The following is a 15833-nucleotide window of genomic DNA, read 5'->3' as shown; positions in this document are numbered from 1 at the left end:
CGTGGCTCAGGATCTGGCCACCTCCGCCGTTGCTCTTGCCGTCCTGCATCTCTGATCTCCGGGAGGAGGAGCTGTCTGCCAGCAGTGAGCAGTCTCCTCCTGGGATCACAGCCGTGGGCAGCTTTCCTCACCTCCCTCCACCCACAGCCGCCCAAGGAAACAAACCCCAAAGCCCTGGTCCTCGCCAGCCCAGTAGAAGGTGTGCGGCGGGGACGTGGGCACAGTGAAATCTCGAGCCCCCCTGGCAGGGCGGCAGAAACCCAGCTCTGGAAGTGTGTAAACATGGTTATTTTTAGCCCTCGGAGGGCTGTGGGCGCAGCAGCGTGACCCGCATTTGGCTCAGCCCCTTCCTTCTGCCCCACCCAGAGAGGAGGCCTCCTGTGGCCCCCCGGCCGCCCCCATCCGTCTCGAGGCTGGGCCAGTGAACTCCAGGACCCTCTCGGAGGGGAGCCTGGTGGAGGCCTCAGCGAAGCTGCCCAGAGCTGGGAGCTGAGGCCAAGGCTGGCTCACAAGGGGCAGGATGTGGTTTTCAGAGAAGCGACATTTCAAGCTGCAAGAGAAATATTGGAGCCACACAATTTCATGCGTTTTCCATGGGCTCTTATCCTCTCAATCCTCGTGCCTTCCCTGGTCGAGGCGTTAGGAGGCCTGGTCCCAAACCATTGTGCTGCCACTTTCGCCATCGTGGCTCCCCGGGGGGTAGGGTGCCTCATCCAAGCCCTCACCCGTGAAGTGGGATAATTCCCACCCTGGCTGGTGGGGGCAGGGGGGGGCTAATGAGATCATGGACGTCCACTCACTTGTTCATTCAACAAACACTGATGAGCATCGATTTTGTGCCAGACACTGTTCTAACCACTGGATAGACGCAGGGAGCCAGCCTGACAAGGGGCTGGGCCTGACATCGTCAGGGTGGGGGCGAGAGACAGATAATAAGTGAGTGCCTACAGAAGCAATAATCATCTTGCAGTACCTGCAATACAGGGACAGTATGGAGTGGTGTGTTATGGAGTGACTGCATTTTAGACAACGACAATCTGGAAGGGCCCGTTGAGAGACTTAAATAAAATAGAGCCGCCATGGTGGAGACTGCCCACCACACCCTCCCGCCAGCCCACCATCGGGGCTGGGACACCAATGGGGCAGGCGGGCAGCGATGGTGGTGGGCAGGCATGTACTGGGTGAGGTGAGCAGGGCCCAGATGCAGGCCATGTGGGCCGTGGGGGATGCCTTGGGGAGGCCATAAACAGGAAAAGGTGTACTTTACAGCTACAAAGGAGAGCAAGGGGGAAGTGAGAGTGGGAGGCCAGTGAGGGGCTGTTGCCTTTGCCCAGGCAAAAGGGCTGGCAAGAGGCGGGCAGATTAGAACACAGGAAGGGTGAACACATACAATATACAGATGATGTGGTATGAATGGCACACCTAAAAACCTATATAATTTTATTAACCAATGTCACCCCAATAAATTCAATAAAAAAAAAAAGGGAACACAGGAAGGGTGAGCCAACCGTGGAAACGGCAGATGGCTTGGCTAAGAGGGAGCATCAGAATCCAGGAGGCTCCGTGACTTTTGGATTTGATACCCGGATTGGGGGTGCGGAGAGCAATTGATTCTGAAGAGGCCAGGCACTGGAAGGGTGGAGGGAGACCAGGATCTCGGGGGACAGAGCTAACTGGACACGTGCGTTTGCAATGTCTGTCAAAATGCGAGTGGAGAGGACCGCTCAGGGGAGTGGTGACATGGGGAGCGCCAGGCCCCAGTCTGGCACCGATCCCCTCGGGGGGCTCTCTGCCAGCCTCAAGCCAGGCTGTGTAGGGGGGTGCTCCCTCTGGGTCTGGCCTGGGGTTTGTCCCAGTGCATCATGGAAGAAGGCTTTCTGGTTCCCTGGCTGGTGGGAGGGCGTGGTGCGCAGTGCCTGCAGCCTCGGTGGGAGGGAGTGGGAGGCTCTGTGTGGACGGCTGGGCTGGCTGGACTAGAGACATCCAGCTGGGAACACGAGCACCGTGTGCCGCTGGTGGGCCCGAGCCCTAGGTCTCGCTACCAAGCCTCCTCCTGAGCTGCATTGACTTCTTACTATGAAGCAGCAAGGATGCTTCTCGTGCGGCTGGACCCAGGTGCCAAGGACAGAGGGAGGGGCAACATGCTTGGGATTTTTAACAACAAACCTGGTTCCTTTTATTTTGTCAGCAGCCAGCTTTGTGACCCCCAAACACATCCCCTCCCCGTCCCCTCCCTGGGCCTTGGGGTTCCCCCCTGAGACACCAGGATGGAGCAAAAGATCCTCAGAGTCCTACAGCGAGTCTGCCTCCCTCTCTAGACTCCGCATTCTGGGGGCAGAGGTTTGGTGTTGAGGGTCAGGGAGTGAGACAAGGCCTGGAGCCCAGAATGTGGAGGCGCCTGGCAGGGCCCCGGGGAGCAGGTAGCATAGGGGCCACTCAGAGGACGGTCACGGGAAATGAGGTAGGGATTCCCGGCTGCCTGTGGGAGTCAAAGGGACCAGCTTACCATAGAAGCAGCTGTGCCCTTGGGAAAATCTCTTGGCTTGTTAAAGCCTCAGTTTTGCCATCTGCAAAATGGGAGTAATGAACGTCACTGGCCTCAGAAGGGTGAATAACTACTGAGGTAGCACGAGGAGAGCAACTGGCTCAGCTCCAGCTCGGAGACCACCTTCGATTTCTGGAGGTTGCCCTCCCCTTGTCCCTCTCCAGGGCTCTTCGGCTGTTGGGGCTTCCTGTGAGAGCCATAATCCTGGGCCTGGGAGTCCGGCCAAACCCCACTCAGGCAGTGAGCCTCGCCGTGGCCTCGGGGACTGGCCCATTGCCGTGGCTCTCTGGGCGCGAGCACAGGTACGGCTAGAGGAGGCAGTGATGCGCTCTCTGAAATCACACCGGTTTTGCGCTTTATTGCTCCAGAAGAGCGGGCTTTGCCTTCCCATCAGCATTGACGTGGTTGTTGTGTTGCTGCTGTTGTTGTTATTGTTGTTGTTGTGTGTTTTAACTGCTCTGGGCTTTAGAGCTGTGGTGGAAAGTGAGGAAAATAGCAGATGCTGTATCCATTTGCCACCAAACTGTCTGGAAATGCTATAAATATTTTCTATAAAGACAAGCTTCCCTAGCCCGATGTGTTAGTTACCTCCTCCCTGACAGAGTGATTTCCGAAAATTAAGACAAATAACCTCTTAAATCACAGTCGTTAACCTCAGGTGTAAAAACCGTTAGCACGCCAGCCGTGGGCCAGAGACTCCGCGCTAAGTGACTGCGTGTGGCGTTGAGAGGCGGCGGCAGCCACAAGGAAGGAACGCTGTGCGTGGTCAGAAGGCCTGAGCCAGAGGCTGGCTCTGCGTGCCCCTCGCTGCTGTGCGACCTCAGGCTGGTGGGCTCGCCTCTCGGAGCCAGCGGGCGCACCGAGCTGTGCTGTGTTCCTCCAAGTACACAAAGGTGACCCTGAGGTCTGTGCCCTGCATTAATCGCGGCTGAGCGCAGCCCTCTGCCCAGTCCCCTCCGCCCCCTGGCTGCGTTGAGGACAGCGCCCAGCGCCTGGGCCCGGCATGCTTGCTGGTCTCCTTTCCAACAGAGGGACCTTGGAGCCTCCAGCAGGCAGGCAGCAGAGAAATGCGTTTGCTCTCCTGCCCTTGTTTTCACATTTAACTTCTATTCGTGGTGAGAGAGGCTGATTTTGTATTTAAGGTAACAGGACAAAGTTTTTTGTAAGTAAGTATACTTTGGCAAAAACTGTGAATTGATTTCAAGAAAAATATTAAATAGATGGCAGCCTAGATGGCAGGAGGAAATGACAAAACCCAGAAGTTGGTTAGGGGACGTGAGGGGCTCAGCAAACTGTCCGGGTTTCCCTTTTCTCTCCCATCACCTCCGTGGACTTTTACCTCCTTCACCTTTTATCTCCTTGTAGAGGGGTGGACAGGGAGGGGCTACTGGTAGGACATGTTGATCAATTGTCTTCCAACAACACAATACTCAGAGGTGAACACTACACCCCATAACATGGGGCTGAGGGACTCCCTCTGTCAGGGCGCAGACTCCACCCCTGCCCAGCATGGTTGACCCCTGCGGGAGTGTAGTAGTTGCTCCACTAACGGGGATGTGGAACGCTACAGGTTTTGGAGCGACAGCCTAGAGTGCTATTTAGAAAAGTCATTCCAAGGTCACGTTTGAACTCTGCTAGAGAGTATGGGGATCGATTGGTAATGTCTGCCACAGGTGTGGGACAGCAGCTGGGTGACATGTCTGCATTTCTGTCGCTTGGGTGCCCCCTAAGCCTGCGGCTGAGTCCTGTCTGCTTTGCACCCCCAGCGCCAGGCATGGCGGTCAGCCAGTGACGGAGCTGGTGCTCCTGGAGCAGCCCTGGCCCATTATGCAGGGGGCATCCCCCAACTAAGTCACAGGCCCCAGAGGGTCGCACCTGGCCCTGTGCTCATGAAGCCCCTGCACTTCCTGTGTCCCCTCCCCACCATGGCCAGCCCAGGCTGCACACGGGGCAGCTGCCCAGGAAGTGTGCTCATCAGACCCCAACAATGGATGTGCTGCCCAGGTTTCCGATCCCTCGTCCGTTATTCTGGGGATCCCCGCTGGAGCGGGCGTACAGGCGTTTGGTTTGGAAGTCCTGGCTGCCACATGTACTGGTACACACATCATGATCCTGCTTTGTTCTGCCGTTGTCCTCAGAGTGCTCACTCTACACTGTCTTCATAGCTGACCTGCAGACCAGGCAGCCTGATTTGCCCCTATTTTACAGGTGAAGAAACTGAGGCCCAGGGTTGACAAGTGACTTGCTTGAGGTCACATAATCAGTTAATGCAAAGACCCTGCCTGAACCCATGACATTCATCTCTTGGCCACTTTTCCTTCCACTTACAAAAATAGCTCAAAGGACTTGATGCATCCTGGTATTTAAACTTCATTCATTCGTTCACTCAGAATCTTTGTAGCCTTGTGGGGAGGAGCCCTGGAGCCAATGGCCTGCTTTGCATTTCAACCACTTCCTGGCCATATGACCTTTGGCACGTTCTCCTCTCTCTCTCTGTGCCTCACTTTCCCCATCTATGAAATGGGCATAAATACCACCTGGGGCTGTTGAGACGAGTAACATGTTAAGAGTGCCTGGCTCAGGGTGAGGGTTGAGTTCAGCTGGGGCCCCTCCCGTGCGGGCACTGAGGAATTGTGGAAGTGAGCTGGCAAGAGCAGCTCATGGTCTGATGACTGGGAGGTGAGAGTGGATGTGCACACCAAGAGGGCATTTTAGGCAGACAGGCAAAGTCAAGTGTGCCAACCACCGTGGGCCGGTGGGAGGAGGGATGGGGCCTTGAGAAAGGCTTACCCCCCAGAGGGAGGCCATCAGAACGGGGCTTGCGGAGGGCAGGCGGACCTGCCAGGCGGAGGAACCTGAGTGCACAAGGACACGGGGCAGGAACTGGGGTGGCCCGGGTTCCAGTCCTAGGGTGCTGGTGGGGGGGAGGGAGGGCTGGCCTGGCCCTGGCAGATAACAGTATCCAGGACTTCTGGACAGAGGATCGCTCCCATCCCCACTCCCTTTCACCCCTGCAGCTGAGGCCTCTGGGGTGGGGTGAGGGCTGAGGAGAAGCAGAAAGGCCAGGTATTGGTGTGTCCCGTGGGAGGCAGTGAGAATCTTGCCCGAGCGCTTTGGCACCGGTAATTGTCTATTGTTCATCGGGTGATGAGCCAGCTCCCTGCCATCTGTCTGTCTGCCTGCCTGCCTGTCTGTCTCTCCTCTCCTGCGTCTGTCTGTGCACTGCAGTACCAACAGCCCCTCCTTAACACACAGCCCCCACAGATCTGCTTGCAGGCCCGGAGTTAACCCCCCCCCCGCACACCCAAGACCCATTTATTCTGCGGGGGCCTGGGCCCACTTGAAATCCTCCTCGCTCCACCACAAGATACAGATGGTTGTATTATTAATAGTCGTGATTAATCGGCATCCGTGGAGGCGCTTTCCCCTGGGCAGCACATCCCCAGGACAAGCAGCCCCAGGAGGTCCCTCTCTAGTCCCCACTTGCAGGGGGCGGGGAGGCCAGACCAGAGGTGACTCACAGGAGATGCAGCTGGGAGTGGCCCAGGCCTGGATCCCAGTCTGGTGGCAGCACCCCATTGTTCTGCCCAGAAGTGGAATCTTCCCCACACCCATCTTCAGCCCCAGCACAGCTCAGTCCTGGGGTGCTGGTTGCTAGGAGAAGCCCTCAGCACTGGGGGTAGGAGGGCAGCGCTCAGCTTGTGGGTGAACCCAGGCATCTCGGGTGAGAGCAGAGGACGGAGGTAGAATGGGAAGCCAGAGGGAAGCAGGGCCTCAGGAGGGAGCAGGAGAGGGATCTCACGGGGCGGGGCTGAGGACAGGGAGGTAGCCTGGGGTGGGGTGGGTGCTAAATAACAGGTCCCCTCCACCCCCACCCAGACGGTGGGCCTGGACCAGATGCCGGCTCCTTCTCTGTTCTAAGCGCTGCGTCCTAGGGATGATTTAATGCCTGCAGCAGGCGGCTTCCTGATTGATGGGCTGTGCTTGACAGGCCTGACTCCATGAGCACAGCGGCGGCGAGGGGCCCTCGCTCAGTTCCGCAGATGGATGCTTGCCCACCTGCTGCCCTCGCCCCTCTCCTGGGCCCTGTGTGTGTGTGCATCAGAGCTGTCCACGTCCCTGCTCGGTGGTCCCCCAGTGCCTGAATGCAGGTGTGTGCTGTTCTGGGCGTGAGCATGTGTGTAGATGAGCACATGTGTGCCCGACAAACACGTGTGCCTGCATACACGAGTGAGGGGAGTGCATACCTGTGTGTGCCTGTGTCAGGGTGACAGGTACACACAGGCGGTCACCAGCTCATCTGGTTTTCCTCAGATGGTTGCGGTCCACAGCCACACACCCACACACTCATACACACCTGGTGACCTGTGTGGCTGGCCGAGAGACATCGCAGCCTGATCAGTAAGAGTTTGCCCTGATAACTGAGCGCAGAGTGCCCTGGCCTGGGGGTCCTGCAGGGAGGTGGGAGGTGGGCTCATCCTCAGAGCATCTCTGGCCCATCCCCATAAGGGACCACGTTTGGAACGCAGGTGGATGCACAGTGTGCGCTGTATTAACATCATGTTACAATAGCACCTGCTTCCAGCCCTCGGTTCCATCCGTCCCCACCCAAGAAGAATGTTCAGGGCAGCTCAGAGGGGCTGTGGTGAAATCGCACTCCTGCCTGCAGGATGTGCCCTGGGGATGGAGGGGGTCAGTGCTGACTCTGCTCCCTCCTGGGAATCAGGGTGCCATGCCCCACCACAGCCCCCTGGCTGTCCAGGAGGAGGCTGGCGGTCACCTCTGCCCCTACCTCAACTGCATCCCCTCTGACCTGAGGCCTGAAAGGGGGCCCGGAGGGGACTGTGACGTGTCACCTGAGAAGGTGGGACTGCAGACCCCACGCCGAGGCGCTTCCTCCTCCTGCTGGCTGCAGACTGACCCCAGGAACAACCTCATCCTCACGTTGGGCTCTTTGGTCAGTGCCCCGCTTTGTGCCAGCTGCTGGGGTCCAGAAGATGTGCAGAGTCTCCTTCCCGGCAGGTGCTTCCCTGAAGAAAGGAGCCCCTGGTACCCAGGCCAGGGCAGGCAGATGCAGCCAGGGCTCTAAGGGCCCAGAGGTGTGGGGGCCACTGTGGGCCCAGATGGGCAGGGAAGAGAGGCCGCCAGGGCTGCAAGGACAAGGGGATTTAGCTTGCTGGAAGGGACAGCATTCCAGAAGGACAGAAGTGTGTGGGCAAAGGTTTGGAGTCGTTCCTGGGAAAAGGCATGCCCTCTCCCGCAAGACATCTGGGCTGTTCTGGCCCAGGCAGCCTCAGCTCTCCATGCCCAGTGGCCATGGGGTGAAGCAGATGGCTGGCGGGGGGCGGGGCCACCTCCGCCCAAGCCAAGTGAGGCCAAGTGGCCCACACAGGCCAGAGCCTGAGACCTTGGCACCAGCCACTCGGAGCTCTCAGCTCGAGAGTTAATGATTCATTTGTGGCCAATTTCTGCTGGCCTTTGCCTGGCAATTCCCAAGCCTGCCCCTTCCCTCGGCTCCAGGAGTCCAAGAGCACAGGCTCACTTTCACTTGGCCGAGAACATCTCACCCACTCTCCAGGGAATGGTTTTTAAAATTACAGCAGGAGCGATGCAGGTTAGCCATTAAGAAGAACTAACTCTGGGCTGCAGGCCGGGGCTGGGGTGGTTGGTTTGACTGTACCAAGTGCTGAAGGAAGGAGCCCTGTTGCTGTTCAAGGTGTCCCTCCCTCCCCCCCTCTTCCCCCCATTTAGTTCAGAGCAGATGCGAACAGAATCCAGTTTATTATAATGCAAAAAGTTACAAAGGGGTAAGTAGAGCTTGACCCAGAGCAGGACTTGCCTGGGGTTAAAGAAAGTGATAACACATGCAAAGGCCCTGGGGCACGCAAGTCCAGGGGAGGTTGTTCTGGAAGGTTGAGGAGTTATGGTATGGCTGGAGTCTAGAGGGTGTGAGAGACTTCTAGAAGTATGGACACAACGGACAGGTGGTTTGACAGTGGGAGATGCTGGCAGTGAGGAGTCAGGGCTGGTACCTCAGCAGGGACAGGTGTGTTTGATTGGGGTTTTGGGGTCACGTGTGTCTTGTTTCTGTGGGTCAGCACACCTTCCTTGGCAGGCTGCTCTGCGCCAGCTCAGGCCCTCGCCCTGCACAGGTCCCTGTGCCTGCGTGGAGGGAGACTGGAGGGAAGGGGTCCTGTGCGGCTACAAGGTGGCGGAGCCCAGTGCCCTTGGTGTGAGCGCAGGGCTGTGCAGAGTGGCTGATGACTTTCAGACCCACCCAGGCCCGTCACCCCACGCCCCTGAGTGACTGGCAGGGGTGTTGGGCAGCCTTAGGAGCCGTGTTCCCCATAGACTGTGGGCAGAACCCCGGGAGGTTAGCCCTGTCCTGTAAGATCAGCCTGGTCTTACTGAGTCCACATGGGAAGACGTGTGCCCCCAGAGAGGCACAGCCCCGGCCCCCACCTCCCAGGCCTGGCTGGGGGCACACGTATCCCCCTACCCCCTGCACATTTGAGAACATTTCCTCAAACCGGGCAACATAGAACAGCCTGATTCTCTAGGTCACAGTGTCCAGGGGCTTGGGGCAGGGCTTCCGTGATATCTTTCCCACGTTGCAAATTTAATTTCTTCTGATTATTTCTTGACAGTCCCAGGCGTTGGTGGTAAACAACCGCTCTCCCCAGAATGTTTCCCTGTGACAGCAGCTTTCTCTGGCGAGGGTGCTATCAACACTTGGCAGGGCCTCTTCCCAGCTCCCTGCTCCTGCGAAGCTGGGGCTTCTGAAAGACGTTCAGGAATGTGGCGCTATCCCTGTGTGCTGGGGGAAGGGGCTGGGCGGGCATAGGCTCAGCCTCTTGTTCGCCGCCGCAGCCAGCAGCTCAGCCTGGCCTCGGCCTGGCCTGGGAGCCTCAGATGGCCCCTGGTGGTGGATGGTCCCCAAGAGAGGGTGGAGTGGGATCGGGTGTCCTCTGGCTTCCACAGCCCTCGTTTTTGGGTCCTTGGCACAGCTCAGGGCAGGAGGGAGCCCGACTCCCCCGGGCAGCTCTGCCAGGCCTGTCTGTGGCCAGGAGACCAGTGGTGTCCCAGCCCCGCAGCCTCCACGGCCTGCGTCATGCTGGCTTAGGTGTCCTGAGTCAGAGCCAGGAAATGGATCTGCTGTGCGGGGGTGGAGGTGCGGCTGCCCTGGCAGCTGGGGTGAACCCCAACCTCCTGCTTGTCCACGTTGTGGGGGGCGGGGGCTGGCTTCGTGCATCCCTCCCCTGGCCTCGCCTGGATTGGACTGGTGCTTGGAGGAGAGGCTGAGGTGACAGCTCCCTGCTCTATTTACTGTGCCCAAGCCCCTAACCCCGCAGGCAGTGACTGACATTGACAGGAAGGAGGCTGGGACGCAGCACAGCTAGGCTGCTGTGCCTTCGCTGGGGCTGGACCGGCACCCCTTTCCTGGAATGCCTTCCAGGCGTGGCCTCTGGGCAAGAATTTACCACGAATTGCCTCTTTGGTGAAACCTTCCTGGGCAGCCCCTCCTCCAGCGCAGCTGTCCCTTTTCCTGCAGCCACCCCCTCGGCCTTCCCTCAGGACTCCTGTTACAGTGTTCCGGTTACAACGTGTGTGATCGCCTTTTCCTCAGGGCCCCCACGGTTACCTGTGTGAGTGCTCAGGGTGTGATGTTTCTGTGTATCCCGCATGCCCGATACATAGTAGACACTCAATAAAGGCAGGCTGGATTTAATTAGGGGGTTCCCGAAGGCAGTGTTGGAGTATCATTTGTCAGTGAGCTGGTGAAGCGGGGAGGCCGGCCCTCCTGCGCCAGAGCCCCTCCGCAGCCTCAGCGGCCCGGGTAGTGCTGGGGGCTGCAGCGGCCCCCCCCTCTCCATCCAGCCAGTGCCTGCCTGGCCGCTGCAGCCAGCTCCCCGGGTTACCCGTGTGATCACTCTCCAGAAAACACCCCAGTGGAAACTGCATGAATGATTGATAAGAGCTGAGAGCTGTTTAATTTTTTCCCCCTGTTTAATGGCTATCAATAATTTAATACGCTCTCTGTATGTTTTTAAGAAATAGCACCCATTTTGCCGTCTCCGGTTTAGCGGGCTAAATGATTTAAGTGTTGGAAATGTGCTTGAGGATGGAAGTTGAGTGAGTCAGAGCAATCTGGAGGCCGGGTTGGGGAGAGGCGGGTTCAGAGCCAGCCAGTATCTTGGCCTGGATGGGTGTGTGTGTGTGTGTGTGTGTGTGTGTGTGTGTGTGTGAAGGTGGGCGGGAGGGAGGTGGGAGGGGGCGGGTAAAAGCCAGTGGCTTTCTGCTAAGAGCAAGATAATTGCTTTTCCGGGTCTCACTGAGCAGCAGCTGAACAGCTGTCAGCTCCCTCCCCCCACCCCCAATGCAGAGCTTTTCTAGATGATTCTGGGGGGCCAGGGTGGGGGCTAAGAAGGAACTGCTGCTGGTACCACCATGGGCTGAGAAACCCCCTCCCCCTGACATCTTGGCCCCGTCCAAAGCTTTCAAATCATTTTTAATGATGCAGTTAGTTTGCTGCCTGTGTGTCTTCCAGATGGGGTATGGTTAGTGTGGAGTGGGGTCTCAGAACCACTAATCTTGGGCCCCAGAGGGGCTTGGAAGGTCATCTGCCAGTGCTCCCCCAAACTTTCCAGATGCAAAGGATCACCTGGGAGGACTTATTAAAAATTTAAATTTCTGGGCTTTATTCCAGACCCACAGACTTCCATTCTCAGGGGAGAGGCCTAGGAAGCTGTAGGTTTAACAGGCAGCCCAGGTGATTCTTATCGTCAGAGGAGTTGGGGAAATACAGAGGCCAGCTCCAGCTCTGATGCCTGTAGCACCCACAGCACCATGTGGCTGATCCCCTTGGCTTGCATGCCTCTGGGGATGGGGAGCTCATTACCCGAGACAGCATACCCACCTGTGGAAGGCTGGACCCAGCCAGCTGCCCTCCTGTGCATGGAGTTACCTCTTCTGCAGGGGAGACTGCCTCTCCTGGGTTATCTGTGCCTCTTGGTTGGGCAAGGAGCTTTCTTTCTTAGCAAAGGCCTTGGAGAACAGAGAAAATGCCCCAGGGTGAGCCCAGGCATCGGGTGGGGAGGCACTCTCCTTCCTCTCCAGGCTGGCTGCTGTGGCCTCCCTAGCGGACTGCAGTGGGCACAGGAGCTCACAGCGGCAGTGAGGACCCCCAGGGAGGCAGGAAGGCTGCTGGGCCTCAGCACTGTCTTGGCCTGTGGGGCAGTCCTCCCGCAGGATAGAAAGCGGGGTCTCATCTGAGCCTGTTGACGAGGCAGCATCTCTCAGATGGCAGTGGGAGGACTGAGGGCACAGGGGGCTCCCCCAAGGTCACACCTCCATTGAGGACAGAGCTGGAACTGAACAGGTGGGACGGGGGGCCCTGAGAGGGGCATCCAGGACTAAGGCCCTGGTGCTGGGGGTCAGTCGAGATCCCACCCCAGCCGTACGAGAGCTGCCGGGGTGAGTGGGGGGAGGCCTCTCACCTGGATGGGTGCTGACGGAGACCGAAGGGTTTCAGACCGCGGTGCCTGTCTGTCTGCCGGGCTTCACCGCGCCCCTTTGCTTTGCCTGGCCGCTTGCTTTGTGTGGGCAGCGCTGACTGGAGGTCAAGCTTGCCGCTTTATTTTGGTCGACAGTGAAGAGGAAAGGGGTGGTGCGCATTTCACGGGTGTCGCCGTCCACTGTACAACGGAGGCCCCTGAAGTCCTCCCCCACTCTGTAGGTCCCCTTTGGAACCCCAAATTCATTCCCGCCCCGATCTATTTGGGAGAAGCCCAGGTCCAGGAAAGTGCTGCCCTACAAATGGGACTTGTCATGGCCAGACCGCTCCCCTTCACAGCCCCCCAAGTCTGCTCTGATCATCACAGCATTACCGGAGGGGGTTTCAACCCCGGGGGAAGAGGAAGAGGGGTGCCTATCCCTGACAGGGCCCCTGTTTGGAGAGCTGCAAGAGCTGGGGAGACAGAAGGGAAAGACTTAACTCCACGCTCAGGAAGGCCCAGGCCAGGAAGAGGGCCGTGTGAATATGGACACCTGGGCAAGGCCTGGGGAGCTCCGGGAAGGCTTCCGGGAGGAGGTGCCACCTGCCCTCAGGCTTGAAGCACATGGGAACGGGAAGGGCACCCCCGTGCAGAGGTGTGAGGCAGCGCTGTGAGTGCAGAGAGGAGAGCTGGTGCAGGCGGGCCGGGGCGGGCTGGATCTGGTACACCGGGCGGGCAGAGAGCCCCAGAGGTTGGTTTGTTTTTAGCTTCTATTGAAGTATTCCATCCACTCAGGAAAGTGTGCATGTCCTAAATGTGGCTTGACAAATGGTCATGAAATGAACACACTCGTATCTGCCACACTCCGAGAAATAACATTCCAGACCCCTCGGCCCCCTCGTGTGCTCCCCTCCAGTCACTGCTGCCCCCCAAGGATGAGGACTGTCCTCACCTCCACAGCTGCTGTCAGTTGCCTGTCGCTGCCCCGCACCACCTGAAACGCGGTGAAATGAAGAACTGCCATCGACTAGGCTCGGGCCCTGTGGTTTGCCTGGGCATCCTCTGCTGCTTTCCCCTGCGCTCGCGTCACTCCAGGCACCTGAAGGGCTGGCTGGGCCGGAAGGAGGAAGGAGGCCTTAGTCACGTCTGGCAGTTGGTGCTGGCTGTTGGCTGCGCGGCCTCAGTTCTCCTCAGCCCCCCCGGTAAGGCGGACTGGACTGGCTTCCTGCCAGGGCCAGGCAGGGTTCCAAGAGGGTCGAGGCCAGAAACAGCAGGATCTCATGAGGCCTAGTCTCCGTAAGTCACACAATGCCACTTCCATCAAATCCTACTGGTCAAAACGCGTCTGGAGGCCAGCCCAGACTCACGGTGACCAGCAGCCTCCACCTTGGATAAGAGGCGCTGCGAAGAACCCGGGCGCATTGGGTCCCCCTCAAGCACAGAGGAGTCGCTGTGCCTGTCTTTGGCCTGTATCTAAATGGACCCCTTAAACGTGTTCTCCACTGTGTCTGGGTTTTCCGGTCAACATTAGGTTCATAAGATTGATCTCTATTGGGATATAGTTGCAGGTCGTTTGTTCGTTCGTTCATTGCTGTGTGGTATTCCGTCCCGTGCGTAGTCAGTGCTGATGGTTATTTGGGAAGTTCTCATTTGGGGGCCATTATGAAGACCCCGCTGTGAACATACCAGCACACGTCTTTGGGTGACCACATGCCCATGTTTCTGTGGAAGTGGGAATGCTGGGCCACGGATAGACCACAGGCTAGGAGATAGGCTCAAACTGTTATCCACGGTGGTGAGCAGTGTGTGCCCCACCAGCAGCATTTGGAAGTTCTGCGAGGGCTTTGTGGAGGGGAGTGAGGAGGTTGGGGTGGGGGTTAGAAAAGCCCCCAAGCTGAGGATGGGTGGAGGGATATCTCTGACCCTGGTGCTCCCTGTCATGTCTGTTCTCGGCCCTCCCCTAGCCTCGCACCTCCACGCTGGGGGGAGTTGGGCCCTCAGACCAGATGGCACTTTTCTGCGTGTGACCTCACCTACTGTACTTTTTCCCACCCCAGGGTCCTCCCAGGCCCTCTCTCTTTTACTCAGCAGCTGCCTTCCATGGCTGGCCTGACCCGCCCACAGTCAGCGAAGCTAGGTGCCTGCGGAGCTGATGCGTGAGGACCAGGAGTGGGGGAATGGCCATAGCGGCCTCGGCCCAGATGTGGGCAGTGGGCAAGGCCAGGAGACTGGTTCTGCTTCCAACCTTGCACTCTCCTGCTGTGGGATCCTGGAGGAGATCCCCTATCAGGGCCTCAGTTTCCTCATTTGTAAAATGATAGACAAGGCTACCGACCTCACCAAGTCTCCTTCCTCTCACCAGCCTGAGCCCTGTATTCCAGAATCTACGAAGGAATGGCGTCAGGAGGCCCTGGGAAAGCTCAGCAGGCTTCCTGATTTCAGGGCGCATGTCAGATGCCTGATTTTGTTCAGCTTGTTCACTGAATACCTTTGCTGCACCATTTATCAGTCACTCACTCATTCACTCATTCATTCATTCATCCGTAACATCAAGCAGTTTATGCGGCTGTGCCTGCTTCAGGGGACAGAGAGAGGAGCTAGACTTCATTCCTGGTGCCCCGCGCTCTGCCCAGGGAGGAGACCGGCCTGTAGAAAGCTGGAGGGGACATGGCCAGTGAGACCCAAGGCCACTGGGGGATGCACAAGGACCAGGGGGTTCCACGAAGGCAGCTGAGCTGAGTCTCAAAGGCCAGGGGCTTTGAAAGACAGGAATGTGGGGTACGGGCTCCAGGCAGGGAACCCAGCACATCCCAGCTAGCTTCACTGCTGCTTGGGGTACAGGGTACCTAGGGATTGACCTCACTGCTGGGCTGGTTCTGAGATTCTAACGCAAAGTTCAGGAGATGGGCCTTCATTGGGGTGTTGGGGAGCAGCATTCAGTTTCTAGGGTGGCTCCACTTCCCTGGCCAGCTCAGCCTTCCGGGAGATGGCCCGAGGGGTCTGGGCAGGCGAGACCTAGAGTTCGCTGAGAGCGGGTGCGAGCCACCCCCAGGGTAAGACTTGGAGCTCACTGTGCCCTCTTCTGCCTCCACAGGATTCAGCTGTGCTTGGCCAGGTTGGACTGCTGGACCCCTGCCTCCTTACCCCCACCTCCTTTTCCTGACACTCTCAGCAGCCTTGAGTGCTGATCGTGAGCAGAGGCCTTAGCAGGTAAGCGGCATGGGCTGGCCCTTCACACTGTGTCTGCTGGTGGGGCCCTGCTGAGCGGCTGGTGCTATTTCAGGTCTGGAAATCCAGGAGCGAGGCTGTCATCTCTGAGGAAATAGGGAAGGGGCTTACTTCTGAGTATGGGAGTATGGAATCCAGGAAGGCTTCTTGGAGGAGGTGGAGCAGGTTGTGGTCCAGAATGTCTCTGACAGGGCTGAGATTTTCATGAGGAAGAAGGTGATTTGGGCGGCCTCGTTACACATGGGCCTGATGCTCTCCTCTATAAGTACAGATACACATACAAGTCCCAAGGATACTTAAGCACACAGACACATGTGTACTTGTAAAGCTGTCCATGCATGCTAAGGGTAGACAGGTGTGCATGCGCACACATACAAGAATGGTTGTGTGTACACAAAGACATACTCCCTCATGTGCATATATACACAGACATCATCCAGGCATGCTACAGACATTCTCGTGTGCACACAGACGGACTCACATGCACATGCATGCTCACAGACACATGGTCATAAACTTCTGTGTTGACGCTCCACACAGGCACAGGTTCTCACAACACATGGCAT

The 15833-nt window shown here is 57.9% G+C and overlaps 1 protein-coding gene across 4 annotated transcripts in view; it reads left to right on the top strand.

Moving 5' to 3' along the window:
* Positions 1–15833, top strand: part of ZMIZ1 (zinc finger MIZ-type containing 1) — a 219785-nt gene that overhangs the window by 30329 nt on the left and 173623 nt on the right. For all 4 annotated transcript variants that reach the window (XM_054728694.1, XM_054728695.1, XM_054728696.1 and 1 more), the window contains exon 2: positions 15134–15249. The gene's annotated coding sequence lies outside the window, so the exon portion shown is untranslated. The remainder of the gene's footprint in view (positions 1–15133; positions 15250–15833) is intronic.

Source organism: Eptesicus fuscus, chromosome 17, assembly GCF_027574615.1.
Source record: "Eptesicus fuscus isolate TK198812 chromosome 17, DD_ASM_mEF_20220401, whole genome shotgun sequence".
Lineage (NCBI taxonomy): Eukaryota > Metazoa > Chordata > Mammalia > Chiroptera > Vespertilionidae > Eptesicus > Eptesicus fuscus.
Note: the sequence above shows the minus strand (reverse complement) of the source record. Positions and strands in the feature narration are given on the sequence as shown.